General features: G+C 35.4%; 1 long non-coding RNA gene across 2 annotated transcripts; it reads left to right on the top strand.

The window, feature by feature from the left end:
- The first annotated feature begins 1,862 nt into the window (after window positions 1–1,862).
- LOC127861138 (uncharacterized) lies at window positions 1,863–6,063 on the top strand. 2 transcript variants are annotated; one of them, XR_008040094.1, is made up of 3 exons: window positions 1,863–2,276; window positions 2,509–3,612; window positions 4,003–6,063. It is a non-coding gene; the product is annotated as an uncharacterized LOC127861138 (long non-coding RNA). The 2 variants fall into 2 exon arrangements; XR_008040093.1 differs by having other exon boundaries at window positions 1,864–2,276; window positions 2,592–3,612.
- The last annotated feature ends 211 nt before the right edge of the window (window positions 6,064–6,274 follow it).

Here is a 6,274-nt window from a genome sequence, read left to right as displayed (position 1 = left end):
CGCACTAAGAACTTAGCGCAAACGTGGTATGAGCGTAGCAGGCACTTGAAAAATGCATTTTTTTAAATAATTTTTACCCCGTTCTCGCTATGTCCTACGACATTTTCAGGACGCAGCGCGGTCTTCATGAACGTGGCCTATTGTGACGGGGCCTTACGTCCTACGATAGTTTCAGGACGCAGCGCGGTCTTCATGAACGTGGCCTAGTGTGACGGGGCTTTTGTCTGCACATTAGGGTTTCCACAATGCAACTAAACCAGTTGGATTATCACTGGCTTTCTGATTATGTTTATAAAAATAAAACGGAGGCAAAGTTTAATAACCAGCAAAAGCCCACCTGGCTCTTTTGAGTAATTGCCTTTAAATGTTTACCTTTCGTTAATTTGTGTACATAAATTTATTCCGGACACTATCTCAATACTAAAACGGCACCTGAATGCAACTTAATATGTAGTTATTTCTTATGAAGAGCAATGCGATGCACCAGAAACATGTGAACCTCTATATTTTTAACTATTGTCGTTTGTTAATGTATGTACTTTAATAGTCGCCTTTACAAATCTCACAATTTGAAAGTGGTGTCAACTTGAAACTTTATAAAAAAGTTCGATCTGATTAAGGGAATGTGCACAGCGCAAGTTGCTCCCCATTGTCTAGATTTGTTGCCCTTCGTAATATTTTTTACCCTAACATTTTGTTCGTAGGATTTTATAACAATTAAGCAAGATTTCCATTCAGATCTTAATAAGTAGGTAGATTTCATTAAGAGGATCTGCGGTGAACAAGAATCATAACTCTTGCTTATATATTTTCAAAGTTATTATCCTTCGTTAAAGTTCAAGCGCACGTTTTGTACCTCTACATCTGAAAGGAGAATCAACTTGAATCTAGATGTGGGTAGATTTCATTAAGGGAATGTGCTGTGCTGAAGAACACATAGCTCTTGCATCTATTTTTAAAAGTTAATGCCCTTTGTTAATGTGTATACTTAAAAACTTTAATTTGGCGAAGTAATTAATTATTACATTTGGTAATTACACGAACAAAAATGTGGGGAATATACACATGAATAGCAATGTGGGATGTCTTCACGTGAATATGATTGTAAGGTGTATACACATGAACATCAATGTGAGTTGTATTCACATAAATAGCAATTCGACGTATACGCACGTGGTAAGCAATGTGAGATGTATGCACATGAAAAGCAATGTGAGGAGTGTTCACGTGAATATCAATGTGAGGTGTATTCACATCAATAGCAACGGGAATGAGTTAAGGCGTTCCGCAAGTTGAAATTGAATTATATTTATGAAAACGGAACACTTTACATATTTTGGGCGAATGAATGTAATCATTGATTTGTATTTAAAGGGATTTTACCCCAAAGGGGATGCCTGTTTTGATTTCAATACTGCTTTTGTAACTTTTTATGTAAATCGTTGAATACTCTTCCTCTATAAATCTTTGAGAATATACTAAATATGTATTAGCTTCCACTTCAGTATTGATTAACAGTTCAAATGTTCTCTTATTTTTTTCTTAGTGTCATGTCTCGATTTTTATTCCTCATTTCTGAGTCCTATCTAAGCTATCTTGTTGGATATTTGCAATTTATGTTGTACAATCGAAAACCTTTTAATCGGATCCTCTATTAATTGTTTTCATAAGCAGGCTTTATTGTTTGAACACATTTTTGAGTGTTGATAATTCCTTTTATTTGCGCAAACATACCAACTGCGAAATATCTGTGTGAGGATATGATTTATCTTACCCTACAGTTCCTGTGACAGATTAGATAGTAGCTTTTCTTTCTGGACTTTGAATCTCTATACAATCTTTAGTTTTATCTTTGTTTATTATGACTTATGCTATATGCTGCTTGCAAATGGACTATGGACCGTACTTATATGGGCGTTATTTGTTAATTTGCTAAATGCAGTCTACCCGTGTTAAGAGATACTTGGCTTTATCATTTAAACAAAAGGTAAATAGATGTAAAGTTGTTGTTTTTATAAATCTCTGACAGTTATCGCGGTCGATTTCTACTGTGAATCTTGTCGGAAGTTTTACTGCAGACAATGTATTGACATGCACAACCAGCTCTTTTCAAACCATGCCTCATTTGGAAGGGGAGATATGAACAGATGGCCAGTGTCCAAGAAGGTAGAAGTTTTTCTTCTGAAATGTGACGTCCATAAAGAAGAAACCCTAAACATGTTCTGTGATGAACACAGTAAGCTGTGCTGCGCAAATTGTGCATTTCTTAATCACAGGTATGTTTTTACTCTAACTATAGAGAAATACACCTTTATTAAGAAACACATTTACTGATTCTTTGCAAGCAAGTAAAAGCATGTGCACAATATAATAATTATTTTTATATTTTGTTAACCGTCTGATGAAGTGAATATCTAGGTGTTTGTATTTAAATTAATGAATATATGTGTATATACAATATTGACATATAGCTGGACTCTTATATGTAATCTTTCTCATTTGCCAAAGAAGTTTTAGATTACAATCATAATACTTTCAAAGAAAAAGTATATAAGTGTTAAAAAATAAATGTGTTTTCCCCATCCTTTCAGACATGCCTAAAGATAACCATTATTTCCGACAAAGTAAGCAGTCAGTCTACAGACCTTCAAAAAATGTCCGTTTCTATCCAAACTATTCTGGAACAAATGGAGGAACTTCAAGAAAACCATAAGGCAAACATTACGTCTGTGCAAAGTTGATATGATGAGCAGTTACTTATAATAAAGCAAAGTCGCCGAGAAATCAATGCAGCCTTAGACAAGATTGAAAAGGAGACACTAAAGAAAATGACTGATGTTCTGACAGAACTACAAGCCGCTACCAAAAGTGATCTTGACAAATGCATCAAGCTTCTGGATGATTTCAAACAACTTCGAGATACCGTTAAGGCCGTTCAGGACATAAGTGATAAAAGCAAGCTGGAGCTTTCGTTTATAGCCGCCAGGAAATGCGAGGACAAAATACAACAGTCTGACACCTTCCTGGAGAAAAGATCCCTTAAAGTTAAAGTTTCAATAACATTCCATCCTAACAGTGACATTTTGCAGTACTTGTTAAAACTGTCAGAACTTGGGAGGATAGAACACAGTTCTCAGATATTGAAGGTACAAGATGATTCAAACGAGGTATTAACTGTGCAGGGCAAGTCCGTCCAAAATGTGAGAATATCAAGTGATTCCGACTCATGCATTATCTAAGCCATGTGTGTTCTCCGGAATGGACAAGTCATGTGTGCGGACAACAGAACTAAGAAAATCAAGCTTCTTGACCAGCAGTACCAGGTGTTATGTGACTGGAGTGTGGATGCCTCTCCGTGGGATATGTGCCAGGTCCCACCCAGTGAGGTGGCTATGATTATGAATGGTAGTGGCAAAGGTGTGATCCGATTTATCAATTTCAGTAATAAGCAGCTGGTGAAAGGAATGGTGATTAAGTTACGACAAACATGTAGTGGGATTACCTGCCACGATGAAGACCTGTATATTACTGTTGGGACTGCACTGTACAAGTACACACTTAGTGGGAAACTTGTCAGCACGGTGTATGAGGATACATCAGGCGGTTCTAAATGTAAGAATCATAGTTATTTAATATTCATATTGCTATGAAAATGTTTAATCAGTTGTATCAGGTTTTTATTTTATTTATTATTTCATCCACAGTTAGGAATACAGTTGTATGGTCAGTTGATTTAGATATTCACTGTATGAGATGTCGATATATAGACACTGAGTGTTTTTTCAATGACTACGTGGTACATGGAGTTGATAGTTTATGGTTGTGGTAGCCTTAAATTCTTTAAACACATGTCACGCCTAAATATTCATTATCATTTGAGATAAGGCAGATCTTTTCAAATAAATATTTCTGTACAACGCTTTTTTAAATATACTGTCGTTGAGATTTTTTATTTACTTCTTTAAATATAATTCAATATATTAATGCTACTCTGTTTTGCAGTACAAAGGTGCGTTGTGAGTCCTACAGGGGACAAGTTGTACATCATAAACAACTCCCCGAACTGCAAATGATACGTGATGTACATGTAACACCTGCAGGCCAGGTGCTGGTTTGTGGAGGCGAATCCGGCACTATCTTACAAGTGGACAGTAATGGCAAGAGAAAGCTGGCCACTATTGCTACACGGGAGGATGGATTGGTGGAACCACTGTCAGTCTGCTACAACAGTATAACAGCCCCCATCATTGTTGGGCTGTGTTGGTTAGACAGCATCATAGTTTTCAACGTGAAATAGCTTACTTGTAAATGTTACGAATTTTTTAAAAAAACTTAAATGATAAGGACCTTTTCACGTTAAGGTAAAATGACAAAATTGAACACAAAATGTTTCAAATTCGCATATGTTTGCTGTCGTTATGATAAATTGCGAGGAAACAGTAATACTTAACATTTACGATGCTCTAAAATAGTCGTCATATGCATCTTTTGACGATTTGAAATCTTGACAATTATAAAGCGTTGCAAACGCAAAACGATCGAATATTTTGGATATTTCTGTTGACATCGTTATATTTTTTGTGACACTACGACAATTGCCTATATACAGTGTAAAATACATCAGTCATTGTATGAGCCATCGTCGGATACCCACGGCTGCTGATTACGCTCCGCTCATACATCATTTAGGAATGGAGATTAACGTAATGAATAGACCGGCGGTGTCCGACTATGTGTATGAGCACGGATGGCCGAGTGGCTTAAGCGCTAAACCTTTACTCCAGGGGTCAGTGGTTCGAGCCCAACTGAGGATTACTTTTTTGTAAGTCTAGTCTTGTTTTATACTGTAGCTATTGAGTTCCAATGTTTATATTTATCAATTTAAAGTATTTAATGACAAACTTAAATACTTGCCAAAATCTGTGAAAAGGCCCCTTACAGGAGCCTTTTCACAGATTTTGGCATGTATTGAAATATGCCATTAAATGCTTTATATTGATAAATGTTAACATTGGATCTAAAAAGCTCAAGTTAACAATATATATATATATATACAATTAAAAAAGTAACCCTCAACTGGGCTCGAACCACTCACCCCTGTAGTCCTGGAGTAAAAGTCTACCGCTTAGACCACTCGGCCATCCGTTTTCATTCAATGAAGGATGTATTTGATACTTTATATAAGCAATCCTCGATGTATCACAAAATATAACGACAACAACAGAACTCTCCAAATTATTCAATCGTTTTGCGTTGCAACGCTTTATAATTTTCAGGTTTTTATATCGTCAAAAGACGCATATAAAATATATTTTAGAGCATGGTAAATGTTCAGTATTACTTTTCCTCACAAATATCCTAACTAAAACGAAAATTTGCGAATCTGAAACAATTTTTTTTTATTTTGTCAATTTACCAAAACGTGAAAATGCCTCTTTAAATGACATTGTCAGTCTGCTTTAGCACGTAAACACAAGTTAAATTGGATCGCCAATTTTGTGTTAGAATAGGTACAAAATTTTAATTACATTGACAATGTGCTCTTAGCGCATGTACATAATTTAAATAGCATTTCCAATTTATTGCTGTGCATCGGAACTTGTGCATGTTTTGGAACTATACATACATGAAAGTGTAGATAGCGGATACATGTGTTTTGATGGTCACATAAATTTTATGGGTTTTTTTTCACAGAATGTATGTGTAGTGTTTTCTTGAAAATTAGCACACACATATAATGCATACTATGATGTTACAACTACATATATAATGTAACATGTTTTTCTTTTTTACCCACTTAGTAAACATGAGTCGCTTTTGCAAATACAAAAACAATGTTATTTCAGAATTATAATGTTTGTTCTAAACTATGGTATGTATACTCATGAAACTTTCAACATGTGTGTGTATTTCAAAGTTAATGTTCAGGCCCATCAGCCTCTTCACAAGTACGTCTACGGGATGGACCTGGCTTGCAATAACTGTAATCTGCATGCTCTTTGTAACTGTAAAAAAAGTCCGCAAAATTGTGTCAAGCATATTAAATGAAAATTTTTACAATCATGTGGGTGCTGTCATACAGAATATTTGAAATGAAACTGAAAAGTTCACACGTTACAACCATGTATGTCTGACAGATTTACCAAATGTCGGACAAGATTCCAATCTTAAAAAAAAAAGCCCCGTCAGAGTCTGCACATAAAAAATCTATGTAAGATTGCTTGAAATACAGTAATTCTTGGTTTTGAATTGTTATCAGTAGTTTGGTTTCCAG

This window comes from Dreissena polymorpha, chromosome 15 (genome assembly GCF_020536995.1).
Source record: "Dreissena polymorpha isolate Duluth1 chromosome 15, UMN_Dpol_1.0, whole genome shotgun sequence".
NCBI lineage: Eukaryota > Metazoa > Mollusca > Bivalvia > Myida > Dreissenidae > Dreissena > Dreissena polymorpha.
This window is presented reverse-complemented; position numbering and strand designations above follow the sequence as displayed.